This window comes from Chlorocebus sabaeus, chromosome 22 (genome assembly GCF_047675955.1).
Source record: "Chlorocebus sabaeus isolate Y175 chromosome 22, mChlSab1.0.hap1, whole genome shotgun sequence".
In the NCBI taxonomy this organism is placed as follows: Eukaryota; Metazoa; Chordata; class Mammalia; order Primates; family Cercopithecidae; genus Chlorocebus; species Chlorocebus sabaeus.
The window spans coordinates 27285913-27311275 of record NC_132925.1 but is presented as its reverse complement, the minus strand read 5'-3'; the positions used below and the strand labels follow the sequence as shown (position 1 = coordinate 27311275).

Below are 25363 nucleotides of genomic sequence, written 5' to 3'. Positions count from 1 at the left end.
GAATTCAAGATCACACGGTGGCTATGGAACTCTTGCTGGCAAAGCCATCTCTCTCAAATAGCATTGAGAACTCAACTGAGGAAAGGCAAGATATGAGGCCTTCTAGTCTGCAAGAAAAATTAGAAATAGAAGAAAGTTATAAAAGCACGGCCGCCGTGGAGGCACTGTGAGGGTTTGCCTACTCATCCTTCTTTTCTTGTCTTACCTAACCTGACTCTCCTCGTGAAACCCCTTCTTTTGTCATCTGTAACAATCTTGTGTAAACATGTACCTGTCTTTTATTCTGTCCACTTAAGAACAGTTTAATTTACCAAGTTAATCAGGAAAATACAATCATAATACTGAAGAGTCAATAATTCTAGTGGATGTTGTCTAGTGTTTTTGAACATTAGCCTCTGAGGAATCTCTAACATATGCACACATACAGATACTCATAGTAGAAATCCCTGGACACCTTCACAACCCTGTAACTGAATATTACTCACTTCCCAGCCTTTCTAGGAAAACCTCCAGCAAACATCACTTATTTGCAAAGAGATGGGAGTTACCAGTTACTTATTCTACCCTCCCCACTGCAGAGATATCAAAAATCATCTCAAACCTTTTTTTTTTTTTTTTTTTTTGAGATGGAGTCTCACTCTGTCGCCCAGGCTAGAGTGCAGTGGCACAATCTTGGCACACTGCAACCTCCGCCTCCTGGTTTCAAGTGATTCTCCTGCCTCAGCATCCCAAGTACCTGGGATTACAGGCGCCCACCACTATGCTCAGCTAATTTTTGTATTTTTAGTAGAGACGAGGTTTCATCATGTTGGCCAGGCTGGACTTGATCTCCTGAGTTGAAAGCCATCCACCCACATTGGCCTCCCAAAGTGCTGAGATTATAGGCGGGAACCACTGCGCCCAGCGCAAACCTGGTTTCTTTACCTGTCAGGAAGGAGCTCAGGGCTAGGTGCGGTGACTCACACCTGTAATCCCAGCACTTTGGGAGGCCGAGGCGGGTGGATCACGAGGTCAGGAGTTTGAGACCAGCCTGGCCAATATGGTGAAACCTGTCTGTACTAAAAAAATAAAAAAATTAGCGAGGCATGGTGGCGCTTGCCTGTAGTCCCAGCTGTTCGGGAGGCTGAGGCAGGAGAATCGCTTGAACCTGGGAGGCAGAAGTTGCAGTGAGCCAAGATTGCACCACTGCACTCAACGGAGTGAGACTTCGTTTCAAAAAAAATAAAAGAAGCTTAGTTTAGTAACTCACTCAGGATGATTGTAACGTCATAGAATTTTAAAAGAATCAAAGAACTTAATTTTACACACAATTTGTATGTAATTTATTTTGGCCAGTGATGCTCAAATTTTCCATTTCCTTACCCAAAATAAATTAAAAAAAAAAAAACCCATAGGTTGTTTTTTTATTTTCATTTTGCAGTAATTTTCCTGTTTACTGCAGTAGTTAGGAGGTAGGATGAAAATAGGGACATGTTAATGCAATTATGATGAAAAGCATGTCCATTTTAATCACAAATCACCAAACTTACAGGGAAGAGCAGAGGTGGGAAATGAAGCAGAAAACTTAACTGGAATAAATGGGTGTTGTTTTAAGTTAGGATGAGCTAGTTAATTCTTATACAGCTATTTTTATTAATACATTTTCCTCTCATTTCCAGTTTGAACAGTACCAGTAGTTTAAAAGTATGAATTTGTAGCATCTTTTTGCTTAGGGAAAAATGGTTTCAAAATCAAATGTGAAGATCTAGCAATAGGAGACTTTTTTGTGTCTGGTTTTCTCCTTTGCCTTTCATATAAACTCACAAATGTTTGAACAAATGGCTACAGAATTAATGATTTTTAAATTGTATATATATGTGTACATCATATTTTTATATGCATTCTACTTTACTACTACTTTACTGTAAAGACAATAACATAGCCTTTATTTCACATAGTTACATTTTTTAAGAATACCTAAAATCTACTGTTAGCAAAGTTCTATATACAATACGTTGTCATTAACTACATTAACTATGTCATTAACTATAGTCATGCTGAACATCCGATCTCTAGCCTTATTCAACAGACATAATTGCAACTTTGTAGCCTTTGCTCTCTCCATCTTCCCGTTTCCCCCTTATAAATATTTTATTAGCTATCATTATAGATCCTAATAATGAATCCAATAAAATAAATTACTAAAAATAATATAAACTCATAGTAAAATAAATTATGTAAAAGGACAGAAGAAGTTAATGATACTTTTTGTCATTGCATTGGTGCTTTCCTCATCAGTTTAGGAATCAGAGTAGAAATTGTTTGGCAGCTCTAGCAGTATCAGAACTCACTTTCCTGATCAAATACAAAGCAAAACAAAATGGACAAATATTTGAGAAAGTGGTTTCTTGCTATCTAATTCAGAAAATTCCATTCTGTGAGTGATTCCAAGAATCAATTTGGATATTCCTTTTATTAAATTTCAAGGAATATTTCTCTTAATTGAAAATTGTGTGACCTACATCAGAAACACATATGCAGTGCTGTGCGTTTCACAGTGCAGTTTCACATCCAGTAACTCATTTGATTCTCACAGTATCCCCCTAATGGTAGACAGGGCAGTAGAGATATACCTGTATCACAAAAGGAAAGAAGTGATGCAAGGTCATAGAGCTGATAAACTGAAGAGTCAGGATTTGAATCCAAATCATCTGGCTCCAAATATTTCCAATATATTGTGTTACCTCTCCTCATTTAAATTAATACAATTATAATGGTGATAACTATTGAGGTAATTCAAGCAATTTATCTAGGGGACTAAATTACTCAGATAATCGACTGGATATTTTTGGTTGCTTTGCAAATTGAGACACAACCTGAGTGTCACTGAGGATTAAAAAAAAATAAAACTACATTTCCAAAAAATGATATTTTTATATCCCTTATTTCTCAAATCTGTACTCTAAGAAATGTATCTTCAGCCAAAAGTTCCCAAAGTATTTTTGTTGGAGAATATAATCTCTTCTCTGAACTACAGACTTCATTAATTCTCCATAGCTTGCTATATTTCCCATTGCTTTCCTTAGAATGGAAGAGTCTAGAGTTCTAGATTCTCCTCCCTAGTGATATATGAAGTCTACTTTAATGATATTAAAAAGTATATTAAACTGTACCTATTATCTCACAGGCAATCTTTCTAATTACCTGTGGTGAGCATGTAAACATTACTAATATATCTAAATAGACATATAAGATAGTCATGGTATTATTATATTAAATGTGAAATAAACCCTTCTAGAGATGCAGATTCCTTATCATATGAGATCAGTTTGTTAACTTGAGACCATTTGTCAGGGAAGTGTTCCATGGGTATACCTATTTGTGCTCCGGAGGTTCTGTAAATATTTATCAATTACCTTTTGAATTTTGCATAAATATACACAATGTTCTTTATTCACTAAAGAGTTGAACTGACATGGAAAATGTATTCAATCAAAATCTTTAAGTGGCTAGTCTTGGCACACCCTCATGGTCCCAGATGGTGCAGAAAGCATTTGCCCACTCATAAACTTCCAGCAGTATGAAACTGTGCAACAAGTACAAGTGGGGATGTTGGATAAAACAGGACTCCTCTACAAGTCTGGGAGGCCATTCCCTGGCTCAGAGTCTGACACATAATGGATGCTGAAAAAATATTTGTTGAATAAATGAATGAATGATCCAGGAGCTGTTTCGAAGGCCTTATCTACTCCATTTCTCCATTAATTGTCTCTAACCCTCAAAAACTTGTACTGTCACTAATGGGGAAAAATTTAGGGACCTCCTTCCCTAATAAATGTAAACAGCATACATATAATTATAATTTAGCTAAAAGCATTAATACAAATGGAAAGAGCAAATATAGGGGTTGATTGACAAAGTGACTAAAGCTGATATGAGCTCACCAAAAGGAGTGACAGAAGGTTGAACTGTGATGAGCTAGAACTGAAAGGCCCTGGATCAATGGATATTTAAAGTAGTTGCTCAGTTCAATTTAGAAGAATTCAACAGATTCTGAGTGTTGGAAACTGGGACATAGTGTTAGGTCCCGGGATTACAAGGTGTCCGAAAGTCAGGAAACAGTGCATACTTACATTTAAACAGTATTTTAGTTACATTTTCAAATCTGCTTAGTATGTTTTTCCTCAGCCTCCAGAAAAGTTTCCAGAAGTTTAAATACCTCTAAATTTAAAGTAATGGGTTAATGTGAAAAAGTATAATAAATACACTGTGTTTTCCTCTGTTTTCAGATTTTTCTGACATTCTGTAGTAGATGACAAATGGACATATAGCTTTAAACATACTGAAGATATTATTTGAAAATGTAACATTCTATTTAAAATAAGTTTAGCATCTTTCCTAAGTTTTCAGATACACTAAACTAAGTTTATATAGACAGATTCCTCAGGAGCTCTAGTGAGAAGAGAAGGATATGGAAAACCTCATTATACAGATTAAGGATATGGAAAAAACTCATTATACAGATTAAGAGCCATAATAGAGACTACGTAAGGAACAGAAGAGGCCTGCTGCACAAGCGCAAGGTTATTGCTCTGTGGGAGGTAGTAGAGGGTCAGGAAAGTTCACATGTGTGGTGCTGTCTGAGCAGGGTTTTGGGAAATGAATGACATTTTCCAAGAGACAGGTGGAGAAGGAAGGTCAGCCAGAAGATGGGAATAACGCAAGAACATAATGCAGGGGACAGCATCATATGTTCAGAGGACTACATCCTGTTTAGTATTGCTCAAAGTTCAATGAGAGGCAGAGTTGTGGGTAAGGAAAAGTAGTCAGTGGTAATATCATGTAATATTTTATCTGCCTTCTTCATAAGTCTAATTTTAATTTTATCCTGCAGAATGGATAGGGGATCCGCAAATGATTTTAAGTAAAGGAAATAATTTGCTCAGAATTGTTGAGAAAAGACAGTACCATGTTTCTCTTTCTCTCTCTCTTTCTATCTTTTGAAAGACGGTCTCTCTGTTGCCCAGGCTGGTATGCAGTGGTGCACTATGGCTCACTGCAGCCTTGACCTCCTGGGCTCAAGCAGCCCTCGCATCTCAGCCTCCTGAATAGCTGGACTACAGGTGCACACCACCACACCCAGGCTAGAGTGCAGAGGCATGATCCTGGCTCACTGCAGCCATGAATTTACAGGTTCAAGTGATCCTCCCACCTCAGCCTCCTGAGGGGCTAGGACTACAGGATACACTATCATGCCCATTTTGTTTTTTTTTCTTTGTGTAGAGATAGGGTAGGGGTAGGGGTGGGGATGGCAGGGGTGGGGGTGATGGATTGTCTTATGTTGCTCAGGCTGGTCTTGAACTTCTACTGTCCTCCTGCCTTGCCTCCCAAAGTGCTGGGATTACAAGCATGAGCCACCATGCCCGGCCCTCATTTTCTTTTTTAATATTAGCGTTCTTACCAGGTAACATTAGCAGAAATGAAATAATTGAGTTTCACATGGTTTCTCTCTCCCTCTGGGAGAGAAACTAGATTAACAGTCAAAAATCCAGAAGGCAAGCAATTTGAAGAGAAAACTAAGGATAATCAAGAATTGACTGTACACTTTTTGTAACTGTTGAATTATTTACCTTCTTTAACTCCTCCTGAGCCAATGTAGTCTGGATAGTAGAAAGGACCTTAGCCAAGAATCCAGGAACAGCCTCTCTGGATCTTTTTCTGCAATTGTGTGTTTCCAGAAAAATTGCTTCTTTGAGTTTGTTTTCTGATCAGGAAAATGAGGAAGGTTTCTGATCAGGAAAATGAGGAAGTTTGATTATGTCAAGGCTTTTCAAGTTCGACTTTTATCACTTTCACGTAAGGTGGCTCCAAAATATACAGATTCCCAGATCTGACTGGAGGACAGTGTAGAGGTTGGGCTGAGGTATCTGTATCAGACTGGGCGTAAAACTGTAATGTCCTGTCCTGCCACTTATTAACTGGGTGACCTACAGTAAGTTACTTCATGACTTGTATTTTTCTCAAAGGTAAAGCAGGGATGACAGTATCTCTACTTCATATGTCCCCGGAAGGCTAAAATGATAGAATGCTTTTTAAATAGCAAGTATATTGCCTGTCACATATTAATCATTCAACAGATGTTATATGTTATTTGTATAGTCCACAGTATTCATGTATGTGTGTGTGCGCGCGCTCGTGTGTGCGTATTTGGTGCAAGGTAGACGCTCCATAAGTATCTGTTGCGTAAATAAAAGTTTGCGTTTTTTTGTTTGTTTGTTTTTTTGTTTTTTGTTTGTTTAGCAACTTCTTTTGTTCTTAGATCTGAAATTATTAGCCCAGGAATTACTTCCCCAAGAAAGGTAAAGCTAGTTTGACAGAACTGCTTAAATGTGGCGCTCAATCTTTGCTTTCTTAGACTGAGAGCCTCATGATAATTAAAAAGTAATTTAAAGATGAAAGTCCTACTGGAGTGGGCGAGCTGAGAACGGAAGGGAATGAGCCTCAGAGACTGTTAGCCGGATCCAGCCGGCCACTACGTAATCCACTCCAGTGACTCTCACCTAGGTGCGCATCTCCATTTTATCTCACAAGATGCCTGAAATTCTCAAAGTCATTGTAATTACAATTGATTTTGAATCACAAAAAAGCAGTATTCTATTTTCCGTGTTGTTGACCAAGCAGAAAACAGAACAACGTAACTTTTAAAACGCTTGAAAATCAGGGCTATCAAAAATAGAAAGAGAACTTCTATTCGCCATGAACTCGCTGATGCAAACAATCCACGCACCCTGAACCGTGTGTTTTTCTGGGTGGTGGTGGTCCCTCGCCAAATAGCGTTTGGTTCTCGGCTTCTGTAGCGAGAGGAGTTACAGTTTGGTACCGGCAAGGAGGAAATCGCCTCGCAGTCTCTGGAGGTGGCCTCCTAGAAAGATCGTTGGGAGGGGAGGAGTCCCGATTGTCCTGGAAGAAAAGCATGGCCCCATCCGGGAAGTCACAGCTTGCCGGGAGCCCGGGGCTGGCGGCTCTGGGTCCTGGAGGTGGCAGACGGCGGAGCAGCCGGCTTCGTAGCCGGGGCCTGCGCGCCTGGCAGGGGGCTCTGTGTGTGCGAGTGAAAGACGCACAGCCGGGCGGACCTGCGTGAGCTTCGGCCTCGCCCCGCCGCGCGCGGGGTTGGGGCTGAACCTGAGCAGGGCTCATCCCTGCCCGGCGAGGGTAAGGGCTGCCCGGGGACCGCTGCTGCACGGACGGCAGCCGCTCGGGGCCGGGATCCCTGGGCCTTGGCGGGGCGCGGCAGCCCCTCCCCCCGGAGCCCGCGCTTCCGCCCGAGCCCCGGCGGCAGCGGTGACCGTGGCCCCGCCGCGCCTTCCGCCTGGGAGCTGCCGCCGCCCGCCCGCGCCCTTGTGCGCCGCGCCCACAGGCCGCGGGAACCCGGAGCGCCCGGGCCCAGGGGCCTCTGCCGTTCGACTGAGACGCACTCCGAGCTGGACTTGGGGAAGGTTCGGCCAGCTCGGCGTTTCGCCCCCGCTGGGGATGGGCCACTGGGCACCTGCAGCCGCCCAAGAGCGGGGAGTTGGCTGGGCCCTGGCCAGGGGCCGCCGCCACAGCGGACTGGGAGGGAGAACGGAGCCAGCTGAGCCTCCTTCCTCTCCCAGATTCGCAGCGAAACTGGACAGCCGGACGCCCAGAGCGGACGGGCGAGAGCCCCTGAGGGGCCAAGTGGACCCCGGTTCTGCTGCTGCCACCGGCCGACTGGGGACGCCGGCACTTGCGCTGTGGGCGTGTGGTGGGGCATTTCCGTTATCCTCTCGAAGACACCCCGCCACTATTCCTGTTCTAACAAGCACAGTCTAGTGCAGAAGCCGACTCTGCCTCCTCCCCTCCCTCCTTTCTTCCACACACCTTCGTTCATCTATCTATTCTTACCTTCTTCTCCAGAGCGCCAAGACAAGTGTGGACAAGAGTGAACAAGTTAGGATACTGCCAAGTGTGTGTGTATTGGGGTGGGGGGTAGTAATAAGCGGGGAGAAAGCGATGAAAATAAAATTAGAAATCCCAGAGTATGTAGCAAAACACACACACACACACACACACACACACACACACGTTCCCAGCCTGTTGGCAATCTTGGCTATTTCCAAGTGGAAGCAAATGTTAATGCTCGGTCTTAGAAGAAAATTTCACATACACGGGCATCAGAGGTAACGGGGTAGCCGATAGCTTCCTTTTACTTATCGACATTTATTTTTGCTTTTCTGAAGCATATTCCTGTTTATTAAAGGGACCACAGGAGTAACACGCTGTTTGTAATCCATTCTTGGACACCAATGAGGCCGGCTTCTCAGGGAGCCTTTGTCGCCTCTGCAGCAGAGGTCACTGGACTCTGCTCAAGGTGTAATGTGAGGGGACAGGTGCCTCGGGGGCTTGGGAAAACACCACACCGTGCTCTGATGTGTGTCCCCATCCTGGGTGAAGGCAAGTGCTTTGCATAAGGACGAGATGGGCTGCTGAATAGGGAGGTGGAAAACGAATAGACCCTTGGGTGTATCTTGAACCCCTTCAACAGCCCCCTCCCCAACCCCCGCCTTCACCGAAGCAGTGTCAGATTCCTCTTCGATCCAGCATGCTCTCCTTCACTTTGGAAAACCTGCATTAAAACGAGGCAGTCGGAGCTGACTGCGGAAACCCAGGCTGTTAGTCTTCTGGCTACTGCGTAGTCCTGGAATATTCTTTTTTTCAAAAGGCCTCTTCCAGTTGATTCCAAAAGGGTTCTGGTTATTGTTCTCACCACCGATAGGGGGCAGCAGGTGTCCTGCGATGCCCCGGCGATGTGTACGCAGGCTGCCCTGCTGTCCCGGGGAATCCGACTACATTGAACGTTTGGGGTAGAAGCAGGACCTGCTGCCTCTAAGTCCACCGCAGCAGCTGCCGGGCCTTGGGCCTCCGAGCCTGGGCGCTTGGGGGGCTTCCCCTGTGCAACGGGTGGGCGAAACCATCTGTGCACCAAGCCTGCCCGTAAACTTAGCGTACAGCATAGAGAAATAAACTCAGATGTATGCAAATGCTATAATTAAAATACACAGTCATTTGAAAGTACTGTAGGCTCTATTGGAGTTTTTGATTGTTTTTGAGTTTTCTCAATCAGTAGAGAATTTAAAAGTACGGCTATCACAGTCTGTTTGGAGGGTGGTCGTCTGTTGCGTTGAATTTTAAAGGGGCGTCTGTCCCTAGAAGTTGGAAACTACTGATCCACAGAATCGTTTGATGACCGTGGTAAAGATTCCGAGGCATCTCGGAAGGGAAACTGGGAGGACTGAGCTAGTCCTAGCAGGGTGTGTGTCCTCCTGCGCCGCGAGGCGTGGGCAACACAGCCCTATCCCGGGAGCGCGGAGCTATGGCAGCTGGGATTGGTCCAGATCGAGAGTCCTGAGGGGCTGGGTTTTCCTGAAAACCTTCCTCACTTGGTAAGCCAGAGCGCTTGAGTTTTCGGAATTCCGGAGGAAGCGTTCTATATGTTCTTCAAATCCACATTTTCTCAGATATGAGCACTTTTTCCCTAAATTAAAAATATATTTGGGGGTTTGTGGAGCAGTAAGTTTTTTGGAGGAAAGAAAAATCCAATGTAAAAATTTAGAGACTAGCTATTATAGTCGTCTCTAAATAGCTTTTTGAAGTGATAACGGCTAAATTATCCAAATGAAAAACAAAATGTATAATAGTAACAAGGCTGCGCCCCTACTTTATAAATCTCATGCACAATTAAAAACTCTAATCCCTGAAATACCTTTGGAAGGGAGGGAAGGATTACAGTCTAATTATAGGATTTATAACACAACACTAAGATGTTTTCATTTTATTACAATAATGAACAAAACCTTGATGATATCTACGTTTAATGTAATTTTTCCAACACCGTAACAGATTTCAGAAATGCAACCGTAACTACTAGAGAAGGGAAGAATTTCAATAGCACACTAAATTGTCAGAAATTTCATTAACATGGAAAGTTCATATCATGATGTCAGAATATAGACTCTTCAAATTAATGATGAATACGAATTAAAGTCGTAGAACATTTGTAGGAAAGTATCAAATCTGTATCTGAGAGAGGAGAGGAGGAATTAGAGGAAAGAAAGGACTAACTTGTGGTCTAGGTCAGGGAAGTAATGTGAGTAAATCTGAGTGGGAGGATTTCCATACTGGGTTCATGATACTAAGATAAACCAGAGGCCCAGCTGCTTCTGCGGATAGCCCTACAGCTGTTAAACCATGGGATAGAGGTCACTATGGCATTTGAGAACACAGATTATTCTTTGTGCCTAAAGATAAACCTGAACAATTTTTAAGTTTGTCAGGGACCAGCACTATTCACCTTCAAATGCGTTTAAGGAACTGCACACTGAGCATGGGCACGTTTTAGTCCATGTTTAAAGGAGCAAAACTGAACCAAGGACCAATCACAAAAGTGTCTTTCACATTTTTTTTTTTTTTGCCACAAATTGGCAATAATATGAAATATCAACAATTTCAATATCGAAAGCAATTTATGGATTTATAGCACAACTTGGTTTATTTGCTGAATAATAATGTCTATCATTTCCTGTGCCACACACCAGCTAAGGAAGGTAGATATCATTAGCTACATTTTACATATAAGGAAACTAAGGTTCAGTGAACTTGATCTACTTGCCTACATTTACACAGCTATTAACTGGAAAGCCGTTTTCTGATTTTAGAGCCCAGGCTTTTTATTGTCTCTCTGCAAACCCTAAAACTGCGTGTATCCGTATAAGGGATTCAAACCTTGGATTCTCAGATATCTGATCACTGAGCAAAAATGGGAAAACTTATTTCTATCATGATTTGAGTGACCAAAAACCAAAAACTAAATTCAAACAAAACCAAAACCAAAACCTATAGGCCACAGAGTATCTCAGCCTTGAGTTTCTATACACCAAGTGCTTTTTGGAAGTAATGATGGGGTGGGGAGGAATCTACAACCTATTTTAAATTTTCAAAACTCTATACAGAAATCACATGATTACTGCAGAAAATTCTATTGTTTTTGCTTTGCCTGGCATTGCATAGATAAAGTCAATCCAAAATAGGAAAATAAATTTACTGTTACTTAATAAATGTAGTTTGTTTGCTAGACAATATCTTTAATTATATTAGGTCCATGGAGGGGTTGGAAAATGATAACAATAAATGTTAAAAGGGAGGCTTTGGACATGAAAAAGAACCACTGATACATGGCAAAATCTCATATATTTATTCTATGTGTTTTTAGTTCTGCCACTTAATAGAAGGTCTGTGATTATGAAGGAGTTGTGCTGCATTTAAGGATTTTATATTGCATTTCCACAAATATACCTGTTACCTGAAGAACACTAGTGTAAATTGGTCATCTCTAAATAATCAACACCGTTCAGTCTGGGTCATAAAGTGCTGGAGGAGGAAGGGTGTGTTTGGAGACTATGAAATAGCAGGTCCCAGGGAACAGTCTCTCTAACTTCTCCTGATTGCTGCTCTTTCTCTAGTCCAGTGATTCTCAAATATCTTCATCTTAAAGCCCCATAAAGCTTTTGTTTATGTAGGTTTATGTGGATTGCATCTATTGATACTACTGTATTAGAAATTAAAATTGGAGAAATGTTTAAAATATGTTACTTGAGTTACTTAATTTATAATAATGACAAGGCCATTACATATTAACATAAATAACACATTTTAATAAAAAAAAGTTTTCCCAAACAAAAATTTGAGAAAAATGTTGTTTTATATCTTGGAAGTCTCTAATATCTGGCAGCTGGATTCTCTTATTTGCTTCTGCATTTTCATCTATTGTGACGTGTTGTGTAGGTTAAGTACATAAGAAAATCTGGCCCCAAAGAGAAACATCGTTGAAGAAAGGAGTGTTTTGGGATAATTGTGGATAGTCTTTAATACTACTACAAAATCCTTCAAGTGATAATTTCAAAAAAGTTAATTGCAATGCAGAATTTAAGTGCATATCAATAAACTTCATATTCTGTTACATTAAAACCCACTGGTCTATTGCTTGGACATTTTACACAAAGCAAAATATATCGAGTGATTTGTAACAGCGTGTAATGGTCACTGTGTAATGGTCACTGGGAAATTCACTGAATTATGCAGCTCTTCCAAATGTCTATTTCATTGTACGATATCAAAAATATCATATTCATTAGTTGTATTTCATCAGGAAATATTTTACATATTAGGATACAAATTTTCCAATATTTTAATTTTTACTTGTAGGTTCAAATAATTTTATCATTGGTTAAAAAAAAATCTTGTCAATTGTTTTCCTAGAAATGACAGGGTCGCTTTGTTTATTTCTGAGAAAAAAAATCTGCCAAATATTCATGTCTGAATAACCACAGTTTGTCTTGTTGGTCAGTTGTTCTTTCAAATAAAAATGTTCTTCTATAAAAAAAACTGACTAGTTCAACTTGAAACTCAATTGTACTAGTGCTTCTCCTAGACAGCCATCATACATCTGTGTGTAACGGAAGCACTTTATATATCATTTCTATTTTGTCCCACAAAATATTAAAAAGACATACCCTAGGGGTCAGGATTTAATAAATTTAGTCTCTCTCTCTCTATATATATATATAAAACTGCTTTATCCAGTACATTCTTGAGTGAAACTTTTTTTTTTTTGCTACAGTTTGATGCCACTTCCTTGCTTTGTGCCAAGACCACCACAGTTTCACCCAGCATCAGTGAAAACACTGGCAAAGTGAAAAAGGCACATATCACCTTGGTACTTTAAATTAGTTTTAACCTCACAGAACCCTTGAGTCTCAAGGACCTCCACAGACACTTTGAGAACCAGTGCTCTAGTCCTACAACAGTTGTTATCTGGGTCCCCCACTTGCTACTTGACTACATGCTACCTTACATTGTTACTTATCTTCTGCTGTCTACAAATCTAACCTCCCTAATTAGGAACTGTATTACTTATGTATGTATCCTGAGGATGGTTGAAGTCCCTGGCAGGCAGTACAATTACAGTTTTTTGATGACTGATTGACTGACACATTGGAATTAGTGGTTCATGTACACTCTTATTTTATCACAGATCACATCCTAGCTGGTTTTGCTTTTTAACTTACGTTACCAAGTGAAGAAATACATTTGGGGGAATATATTTATTCCGAGGAATGAAAGGGACATTCGTCATGATACGTTATTATTTTTCCAAACAACTATCATCATTGGAAGCCATGTTTGTGTATGTTCTATTTTAGCTATTCCATTGCTAGTACAGGAAACAACTTTCCATACCAGTGTGTGAGAATTTGAGTCCAGTTTGTGATGAATTTAAAATATTACAGTCATTAATGCCACCAGAGGAATGGCTTCTAATAGTAAAGGGCTTGTCCAATTTGTACGGCAAGCTGCAAAACACAGCTAAAATTTGGACAGTTCATTAGTTTCACTCCTTTGGGTCATGCAAGACTTCTTAAATGTGTGAGGAAGTTCTGTTGCCTGTGAGGTCACAAATCAATCTACTATAAACAGCAATGTGCCTGTATTTTTTTTCACTTTTCACACTCTTAGTCTTTACTATTAGAAATTGTATAGTGGCAGAATCATCCCTTAATCCAGCAAGGGGAAGTGAAATTATGCAGCCAATTGATTACTGGGAGCAATACCTCATTTTTAGCGTAGGAAACGACTTCCCTTTTTGCAGATGAATTTGCTAAGAATAACTTAACACATATATGACTCAGTGATATTAAAGAAGGCCAAGAAAGTAGGTAAGGATACACAGTTTACATTCTTTTAACATGATTAAAATTTAGATTTGAACTTACTGAGTAGTAGGTGTATTCAGGCCTATTCCCCTAAAGCAGCATGTGACAATATTTCACTGTTAACCCCTTCCAAGAGGAGATATGTCTAACAAATTAGCGTCTAGCTACATGTGCTAGTTCAACTGAGAAAACTTAATTTAAATTATAATTTTAACTTTAAAACAGATTCTCAAGTTAGTCATTAAAACAATTATGTTTGGAAAAACTTGGGTATGTTAATCTGCTCTTTCAACAGTAAATTTTATGAAATCTAAATACTAATCTGGTATTTCCAGTGAAAATTTAGCAACCAAATTGAGATATGCTGGATATGTAAAATTCACATCAGATTTCAATGACTTAATATGATAAAATGGATAAAATATCTCAATAATCTTTATACTGATTATATTTTGAAATGGTAATTGGATATATTGGGTTAAATGAAATATGTTATTAAAATTAATTTTACACATTTCCTTTTACTTTTTTTTAATGGTGGCTACCAGATAATTTAAAATTATGTGTGAGAGGCTGGGTGTGGTGCCTGGCCCAGCACTTTGGGAGGCTGAGGTGGGCGGATCACTAAGTTTGGGAGGTAGAGGCTGCAGTAAGCCATGATCATGCCACTGCACTCCAGCCTGGGGATGGAGTGAGAACCTGTCTCAAAAATAAAATTCAAAAAATAGTAAAATAAAATTATATATGTGACTCATATTTTTTATTGGACAGAGCTGGTGTAGGACACTTCCTTCTACCTATGTGGATAAGAAAGCAAATGAGGAAATATTATATATTAATTTTATACTCATATGAGATATACATTTGCTCAAAGCAATTGATATCTAAAAATTTCTTAGACACCTGTTCAGTATACCTCAAAGCCTTCTTCACTAAATCATATTTCTGTGCTAAGCAATGCCAGATTTACTTTGCATCCAGTTTGCATTCTGGGAATCATTTTTTTTAACTGTATTTTTTAGAGCAGTTTTACATTTGCAGAAAAATTTAGCAGAAAGTACAGAGAGTTCCCTGTTCCCACAGGCACACAGTCTACCTCACTATCAACATCCCACACCAAACTGGTACATTTGTGCCAATCAATGAACCTACATTGACACATTGTATCACCCAAAGTCCATAATTTATATTAGGGTGCATTCCTGGTGTTGTACATTCTATGGGTGTAGACAAAGGAATCATTTTTTTTTTAAATGTATGTTACATATGACATTTCTGTTTTTCTGTTAATATACATGACCTGAAATGGAATTACAATGAGGGTCTTCACTGGTTTAAAACAAGTCTTGTTTTGTTTAAAATGTCATATTGTTGTAGAACATTTGAAAAACCAAAAAAAAAAAAATTTCAAATGAAGTAAAGAAATTAACCATGGTCTTACCGCTCAGGAAAAATAAAAAATTTGTTTGATATTTTAACGATTTGTTTTCAGTTTCTTCTGTGTATTTAAGCATACATTATGATTATTACATAATATAGTTTAATAATTGTTTAATCACTTAGTAAATACATGAATATTTCCCCATGTAATTATTTTTTAAACTGAATAAATAATAGTATTCCTTTATATATATGTGCCATTATTCATTTTACCAATCTCCATTTTGATTATTCTTATATACAGATCTTTTTTACATATTGATTATTTTATTTAAACATATAGGACTGCGTCCTAAGAAACTGCTGGTTGAAGGGTAAGGGGATTGACTATGGATAGAAATAGTCAATTGTCATCCCAAAAGTTTGTATGGCAACACTATTTTGCAATACCCTTGGTGAAACCAGGTATTACGTTTTTAAAAATATTCATCAATTTTAAAAGCAAAACTCCCTGTTTTAATTTGTATTTTTGATTGCTAATGAGATTGAACGTTAAAAAATATGTTAATGAGACAAGACTGTTTCTTTTGAATGGTCTGCTCATAGTTAATGCTCGTTTTCTGCTGTGTAGGTATTTATCTTATTATTTGTAAGATGTCTTCTAATGTAAAGATATTAAACATTTAGCTGCCATTAATGTTGAAATTATTTTTTCCAAGTTACCATTTGTCATTTAATTATATTTATCATGTTTTAAACAGAGATGCTTTTAAATTTTAGGTTAATCCACTTATCAATCTTTTTTATTGTTTCTTCCTTATCTACGTTGTAATCAAGTAAGTATTCATTTGTGTTTTAAAATAGACCTTAATTTTCAAATGGTTCACTCTGCTTTTTCTGGATTTATTTCACTTTGGGGTATTTATGAAGTAGAAGTTCTAATTTTTTTTTTCAAACAGTTAATCAATTGTTCTAATATCATTTTAAAAATAAGCAATCTGCCCTCACTTTAACGCATGCTAAATTCGTATCTATACTAGGCTCCTTTTGCACTCTGTTCATCTGTTCTTGTTTTTAGACACTGATTCTACACAGTTTTAATTATTATTAATATCTGATAGTATACCTTCTCTTTTAATAATCTTCTTTTTCCATAAACTTGATTTGTAGTGGTTATTGTCTTCACTCAATTCCTTCAGGGGAATATCAAAGTTATTTTGTAAAGTTCCTCCTTCTTCCCAAAGTTATCACATTGAAATTTTAATTTGTTCAATTTTCAAATTAATCTGGGGTGATCTGATAAACTGCTTTGAGGATTAAAATAAGAGAAGGCTTTGCGTATGTGTCCTTTCCAATCAGACTCTATAATTAGTGTTTTGTAAAATATTTGTGACATTCCACAATAATCATACACTTAAAAAAAAACCTGTTTATGAAAAGTACTTATTGGTATTGTCTGAATAGGGAATGGATTTTGAATAAAGAGAAAACAGAAAGAGGGCCCTGTATATAGTGCTTATGGGACATTAAAGAAATTGGCTAATTACAATGGACTTTCTAAATTAAGTAAAAATAAACAAATGAAGAAGTGAAGAAGATAGAAAAGAAGATAAGGGAAAGAATAAGTGAAAGGAAATGAAATGAAATAAAATTAGACCAAGAGCAGACGATGAAATAGAGAGCTGAACTTCTAGAAATTTTTTAAAAGCAAGAGAGAGAAAAAGAACGAGAACATTATTGATGTAAACTGAAATGTCCAATTTAAACACCAGAAAGCTGGCACAAAGTTGCTTTTATTTTTTATGTTAACTGATAAATGAAGGAGGACCTAGAAGGTAAAGGGGAAGAAAATCCTATTTTAGCTCTTGAAAGAGGATTTAAAGACATATATTTCTTGTAAAATGTATAATGGGTCATAGAATTATTTCTTAAAACTGTGTACATATATATTTTCTTTGTATGTATTTCATTATTTGAGTGTAGAAAATATTTTGGAGCTTGTTCTTCATGTTTTGTAATTTAATACCTGAGAATTCCGGGTCTTACTGAAGAAGTTTTACTTTTATCTCTAATAGTGAATTATCTTCCATTTGTTATTTCTGGGCAGCTTTTCACTGTAATGTCTAGCTATTCAGAAAAAAAAAGCTATTAAGGGAAAAAAGTCTACTAAAATAGATTACTAATGTTTAGGTATACAGAAAAAATAACTTAGGATATATTATAGCTATGCTTTAATAAAGGGCTGTGTGGAATTTGGATTTAATGGTTCTCAGTGAGATTCCCTCACTAATGCAATTGCAGATTCCTACATTTCTTCCTGAAGGTGGCAGTATTTTAGTGACAAAAACTGACAACAAGCTGAGTAACTGTACCAGAGCTCTTGGAGATCAACAAAGGTGCCGCTTTTGAATGTGAAAGTTTTTTCAACAAGATTTTTCTATGTCTTGGTTTGAATCGTGTGCCTGTAGGGACACATGCTGCCTGCTTGCTGAACAGTGACTACTTAGGATAAGGTCTCAGGGAAGTAAGGGTGCATTTTCGTCTCGCAGATATTGGGGGAAAATTTTGGTGACATTGGAGAGAGAGAAATGAAATATTTTATTAAATTTAGAATTTAATGTAAAGTAGCAAATGCAGAGACAAGAAACAGAATGATGTGTTTTATGGTTGTCAGCTACCATCTTTAATTGGTGAGTGACCATTTCATTCATACTGTTACTTTTCTTAAAAGACAAACAAAATTTCCTAAGTGTTTGTCGATGTAATTACTATGTAAACAAAACCTTATTTTTGTTAGCAATTAACACATTGCCAGAAGAAATGAGAGCATTAACAGATTTTGGAACAAATATTATGTTAACAATAAAGAAAAATGACTTTTATACCTTTTAAGCAGCAAATTCTGGGAGGAGAATGTGTAGACGTCTATGTATATATGTGCTAATTAACTAACATGGGGAAATAAAGAAACAGAAACAAAAGTAAATACAGATGAACAAAACTTACCTAAAAAGTGAGTGTCAATCTGGTTGTGCTATTTAGTTTATTATATTGTAAATAAGTAATAAACATTAACAGTGTTGATGTTTGTGGTTAATTCGTCATTTACTTTGATTGGACAAGGACATATTAAAATAGGCTGGCTGATTTGTGGTACTGTCTGCTTGCTGAAAATATCTGTATTATAGTTCTTCCAAAGGAAATAGAAACTACAGAGCCCCAAGTGACATGGGATTTGTAGTTCTCTGAAAGTTGTCATCAATAATGGAGATAAACTTGTTCTTGTAGTAGCAGCAACATGATACTCAGTTTACAATATTCTTAAAAATTCTCTTGAAAATAAAATATTTCTCTTTCAGGTTTTTCATAAATTCAGCAACAAAATTCTCCTTTCTGTCCTAGCTATATAAATTGTGCCAATTTATGTTGACATTTCATTTATGAGTGAAGTCCCACAAAGTTTTTGCTGGTTTTTCAAAATGTCAATCTCTACATTTATAGACACCTTAGGGATATTTTCTTATACATCCCACTAGCTAGTGAACTAAACTCTGTATTCTTGCATCATAGGTATTGACTGACCTCTATCTTTTCTCTTCTTTTTTACACTATACTGTCAATGTCTACTAGATTCACGGCCCCTCTTTTCAGGAAAAAAAAAAACAAAAAACAAAAAACAAACTAACAAAAAAAAACGTTTAATTCTTTATTATTATTATTTTTAATACAGAGAAGTTTTAGATTCACAGCGAAATTGAGCAGAAAGTACAGGGAATTCCCATATACCTCCCATCCCCACACATCCACAACCTCCCCTGCTGTCAACGTGTGGCACCAAGGTGGTACATTTGTTCCAATCAATGAACCTGCACTGACACATTATTACCCAAAGTCTCTAGTTTACAGTACGGTTTACTCTTGGTGTTGTACATTTTATGGGTTTTAACAAATGTTTAATGACATGTGTTCACCATCGTAGTATCATATGGAATAGTTTTGCTGCCCTAAATAACTTCTGGGCTCTGTCTTTCCTTCCCTCTCTGCCCTCTAACTCCTGGCAGCTACTAATTATTTTTACTGTCTCTGTAATAGTTTTGCCTTTTTCAGAATGTCATATAGTTGGAGTATGATCCCTTTTCAGATTGGCTTCTTTCACGTATTAATATGCATTTGTTTAGTCCGTGTCTTCATGCCTTGATAACTTTTTTTTTTTTTTAGTGCTGACTAATATCCATTGTATGAATACACCACAGTTTCTCTACTACTGAAGGACATCTTGGCTGCTTCCAAGTTTTGATAATTATGAATAAAGCCACTAAAAACATCTGTGGGAAAGTTTTAGGGTGGACATAAGTTTCTAGTTCATTTGGGTAAATACAATGGAGTGCAAATGCTGAATTTTATGGTAAGAATATGTTTAGTTTTGTAAGAAACTGCCAAACTGTCTTCTGAAGTGACTGTGCCATTTACATTCCACCAGCAATGAATGAGAATTCTTGTTGCTTTAACATCCTTGCCTGCATTTGTTGTTAGTGTTTTGGGTTTTGGTTATTCTAATAGGTGTGTAGTAGCATCTTGTTTTAATGTGCAATTTTGTAATAACATAATTAGGGAAATTAATATATATCAGATAATTGTTTTTCTCAGCATTTTGCTACCTTTGCTCAGAATTTTGCCTATGACTCATCCATGTTGTTCTATGTATCCGTAGTTCATTCTTATTGCTACGTAGTCTTCTTTGATATCAATATACAGTAATTTATTTATTCATTCTCCTGTTGATGTATATTTAGATTGTTTCCATTCTTTGGCTATTGTGAATAAATTTGTCATGAACATTCTTGCGCAACTCTTTTATTACAGTAATATGTTTTCATTTTTCTGTGGTAAGTATACAGGAGTTGAGTTGCTATTTCAAGTAGATGTATGTTTAACTGCTAAAAACTGCTTAGCACTATTGCAAGGGATACCATTTATCTATCTGTCAGTAAAATTTGAGAATTCCTGTTGCTCTGCATCCCACCAACACATGGTGATGTCACTTTCTGATTTTATTCATTGTGTAGGTGTATAGTACATCTCAGTGTGCTGGGTTTTGAAAAATTATTAAACTTTATATTTATTTATTTATTTAAAAATTGTTTTTTAATTTTTTTTTGAGACGGAGTTTTGCTCTTGTTGCCCAGGCTGAAGTGCAATGGCACAATCTCAGCTCACCACAGCCTCCACCTCCTGGGTTCAAGCAATTCTCCTGCCTCAGCCTCCCGAGTAGCTGGAATTACAGGCACTTGCCACCACACCCAGCTAATTTTGTATTTTTAGGAGAGATGGGGTTTCTCCATATTGATCAGGCTGGTCTCAAACTCCCTACCTCAGGTGATCCGCCTGCCTTGGCCTCCCAAAGTGCTGGGATTACAGGTGTGAGCCACCGTGCCCGGCCAACTTTATTTTTAAAAGCAGTTTTAGGTTCATACCAAAATTGAGAGGAAAGTGTAGAATTCCTGTTTACCTCCTGTCCCCACACACGCACAAAGCTCATAGTTTATATTAGAGTTTGCTCTTGGTGTTGTACATTCTATGGGCTTTTACAAATGTATAATTCTTTCCTCCCTTCCTTTTGTATCATTGCTGTTATTCATTTCATTTATACATAAGCATATATAATCAAATGCAATGTTGCTATTATTATTTTGAAGAAAGTATTATCTGTTAGACCAATTAAGAATAGGAAAAATAAGTTTTTATTTCACCTTCATTCAGCCTCTGACGCTCTTCTTTTCTTTACGTAGATCTGAGTTTCTGGTCTATATCATTTTCCTTCTTTCTGAACAACTTATTTTAACATTTCTCAATCTACTGGCCACAAATACCCTCAGTTTTTGTTTGTCTAAGAAAGTCTTTATTTCTCTTCCAATTTTAGAGGATAATTTCATGGAGTACAAAATTCTAGGTTAGTGTTCTTTTTTCTCTCAACACTTTATTTCACGCCACTCTCTTCTTGCTTGCATGGTTTCTGGGAAGAAGTTGGATGTAATTCTTATCTTTGTTCCTTTGTCAGTAAGGGGGTTTTTATTTTCTTCTGACTTCTTTCAAAAAAATTGTTTTTTGTTTCTGAAGTTTGAACATGGTACACCTCAGTGTAGGGGTTTTTTTGTTTTGCTTTTTTGCATTTATCCTTCTTGCTGATTTTTGCGTTTTCTGGATCCGTGGTTTGCTGTCTGAGATTAATTTGGGGGATATTCTCAGTCGTTAGTGCTTTAAATATTGTTTCTTCCCTTTTCTTTATGTCTTTTTCTTCTGGCATTCCTATTAGGTGCATGGTATACCTTTTTTAGTTGTCCCAGAGTTCTTGGATATTTTGTTCTGTTGTTGTTTTGTTTTGTTTTGTTTTTTTCAATTTTATTTTTCTCTTCTCTTTTAAGTTTTGGAAATGTCTATTCATATCTTTAAGCTCAGAGGTTCTTTCCTCAGTTGTGTCCAATCTACTAATGAGTCCATCAAAGGCATTCTTCATTTGTAAGTGTTTTTGACCTCTAGCCTTTCTTTGGATTCTTTCTTAGAATTTCCATGACTCCGCTTACACTGTCTGTTCTTGCATGTTGTGTACTTCTTCCAGTAGAGCCCTTAGCATATTAACCATAGTTGCTTTGCATTCCTGGTCGGATAATTGCAACATACCTGCCATAGCTGACTCTGGTTCCGGTGCTTGCTCTGTCTCTCTCAACTGTGTTGTTTGCCTTTTAATTTTTATATTCTGTATTGAATGCTTTATAATTTTTTGTTGAAATCATACATGGTGTATATGTAAAAGAAGCTCTAATAACTAGGCCTTTAGTGGTGTAGTGGTAAGGTGTGAAGGAAGAAAAGCATTCTGTATCCTATGATTAGGTCTCAGTGTTTCTGTGGGCCTGTACTTTGCCAGTGCTTCTCAATGGTATTTCCCCTATTAGACCGGACAGGATGGCTACAGAGTGCTGGCATTGGATATTTCCCTTCCCCCAGGTAGGTTGGGCTCTGATAAAACTCTAGCAGGTTAGCTTCTGGTCCTGAGGACAGGACTTGTTAAAAAGAACAGATAGACTCTTTTTTCATTCCCTCGCCAGAAGCATAAGGAGATTTTTCTCCAATATTCACTATCAGGACATGGTCATGATAGAGTTCCCAGAGGTAAAACTCACAAAGAGTGAGGGCTCCCCTATGCCTGGGTCCTCCTAAAATTTTAAGGTGTCATGTTGGTTCTCACTCAGCCTCTAGACATTCAAGTTTTCCTGCCCTGCTACTAGTTTAGGCTGAGGTTTTCTAACCTGCCCCTGGGGTTTCTGCTGTGGTAAATTCCAATTCTCTGTGTTTGCCTATTGCTCTCTTCAAGTTTGGGGCAGTGGTTTGCCCGTGACCTCAGTTCTCTGACAGATCTAAGGAGTGCTGTTGATTTTTCAGGTTGTTCAGCTTTTTGCTTCTTGTTAGGAAGTGTGACAACTTCTAAGTTCTTCACAGGCCAGACTAGAGACAGAAAGTCTCCAGTTCTTTACTTTTTATCCAAAGATGTGAGCCTGTTATGTAGGAAAATTGAGGCAATGTCCATATATTCATTTGATGTTTGTACCTAATGCTTTGGAAACCTTTTGGAGAAAAATATTAATGAAATATAATCTTTACATTCTCCTGAAGTAGAGCAGAATAAGCATGAAAGAAGTACAGAGTAATTCTAGCTTCGTGTTGGTATATAAAACCTGAGATATGCAAAATTCTAATTTTTAAATCACTCACTATTTGTGTATGGTTTCAAAGCCATTATGAAATGTTTATGTAGACACAATGCCAAACATAAACAAAATTCACTCCCACACCATCTATCGCCTGACTCTTCTCTAGAGCCCTTACTGTTAGTGGCACCGAACCCAGTTTGGTGGTAGAAGGAAGACAAGCACAAGTTGACTACATTTTTTAAAAAGGTTTCTTTGTTTGAATAGTCACAAAGAGGTTTTATTCTTAAGCTATCAAAGTGCAAAATGTTCCTAAACTATTAAATATTTCACCAATATGGTTAATTTTTCCACATGGATTGTAATTCCTAGAAAGCTCAGAAAATATTTTTTGGAGAGACTCTTGTTCTCTGAGACAGCTCTGATTGTTGGCATTCAGTAAGCAATGCATGCTATTTTCCCAATTTTGGCTCCCTAGAAAAATAGGTCCCTAATACCTTATAAGTATTGTTTCCACATTTTTATGCATAGAATAATATAACTCGATGAACATAAGGATCAAACATGCTATGAAAGCTCATAGGTGAGTAAAATTAGTTTTGATTGAGGAATGAAGACAAAGATCATAAAAGCTAATGGCATTAAACATTTTAGGACCAGCAGTTTGCACCAACAGCTTTAAAAATCTCCATGCCCATTTGTCTAGGTATTCCACTTCAAAGTTATTGCAATTACAAAGTTATTCATCATAACACTATTTAAAGCAGCAAAACAACTAACATCTGGGAAATAGGAAAAAACAAGTAAAAATGTGATCCTGTCAGTAGAAAGCCATGAAACCACGGGAATAACTTTGAAAATGTTTGTCTTTCATGCCATTAGCTTCATTATCTTTTTGATCCTTTGACCAAGGGTAATTTCACTCACCTGTAAACTTGTACATTATTTTTGATCATTATGTTTATCAGATTACAGAATTCATGTATTTTATTGACACCCATTAAACTGTAAACTTGTTGAAGTGAGGGATTTTGTCCTTCTCATCTATTTTTTTTAACATTGCATATACTATTACATTCTTCGAGGAAAACGTAAATGAAAGACGAAGTCCATCAAATGAATTTCAGTTACCATGGTTTAATAAATAGTACCAGTACCCTCATAACATGGTTCAAGTTTTAGTTACTAAGGTATATTATCAGTGACTAATTATGTAAGATACAAACTTTGTTGCTGGAAACAATGTCACCTGCAGTGTGTTGCAGTGTCCAGGAAGGGAACTAAAGACTATGGCTGCCATGTCAAATCCTCCAGTAGAATGCTCACTCTTCCCTCTAGGGTTTTTTCTTTTTTCAATCATGACAGAAAACACATAATGTAAAATATATTCTCTTACTCATTCAAAGTGCACAGTTCAGTGGTATGAATTATATATACATTTGTTGTATAACAGTTCTCTAGGACATTTTGATCTTGCAAAACTGAAACTCTATACCTATCAAACAACTGCTTATTTTTCCCTCCCCTCGGTCACAGGAAACCACCATTCAACTTTCTGTTTCTATGATTTTGTCTGCTAGATATTGCATGTAAGTGGAATTGTACAGTATTTGTCCTTCTGTGACCCTCTAGTTATTGTGTGTACCTGATTTGTCATGTGGCCATTTCACAGAGGGAAGGATGAAGAAAGGGACCCATGTGTATATACTGTATTAAATATTGGTTAAGATTTTTTTCTTATTTTTCAAAACAAAAATTTATAATTAAAAGTTCCCATGTTTTCTTTCTCCAGCCTAATAGGTGCTTTTGTATTAATCCACTGTCTGGTTTCTCTAGCCAGAAACCCCCTCTAGCTGAAAAAGTTGACTTTATTTCTCACTGCAGCAAGCCAAAAGACATGCCATGGGAACTGTTTCAATAAGAGGATATTAAGAAAGGTTTATTAAAGAATTGGAGCTTTGAATGGGTGATTTTGAAAAGAGTCTAGGGAAACAATTTATTCATATAACTGCTGTCAGGAAGTGAAGGAAATCTTATGATTGGGTATCTCAATAAACTTTATTTATAAAGAAGGCAGGTGTATTAGACCATTCTTGAATTGTTGTAAAGAAGTATCTGAAGGCTGGGCATGGTGGCTCACACCTGTAATCCCAGCACTTTGGGAGGCCAAGGTGGGCGGATCACTTGAGGTCAGGAGTTTGAGACCATCCTGGCCAATATGGTGAAACCCAGTCTCCACTAAAAATACAAAAAAATTAGTCCAGCATGGTGGTGCATGCCTGTAGTCCCAGCTACTCAGGAGGCTGAGGCAGGAGAATCACTTGAGCCCAGGAGGCAAAGGCTGCAGTGAGCCCATATCGCACCACTGCACTCTAGCCTGGGCAACAGAGCAAGACTCTGTCTCAAAAAAAGAGAAGTTATCTGAGACTTGGTAATTTATGAAGAAAAGAGGTTTAATTGGCTCACGGTTCTGTAGGCTTTACCAGAAGCGTGGTGCTGGCATCTGCTTGGCTT

The 25363-nt window shown here is 37.8% G+C and overlaps 1 long non-coding RNA gene across 1 annotated transcript in view; it reads right to left on the bottom strand.

The window, feature by feature from the left end:
- LOC140709765 (uncharacterized) overlaps positions 1–7931 on the bottom strand; it is a 32429-nt gene extending 24498 nt beyond the window's left edge. The window contains exon 1 of the long non-coding RNA XR_012090487.1: positions 7903–7931. This is a non-coding gene — a long non-coding RNA (uncharacterized lncRNA). The remainder of the gene's footprint in view (positions 1–7902) is intronic.
- Positions 7932–25363: the final 17432 nt, after the last annotated feature.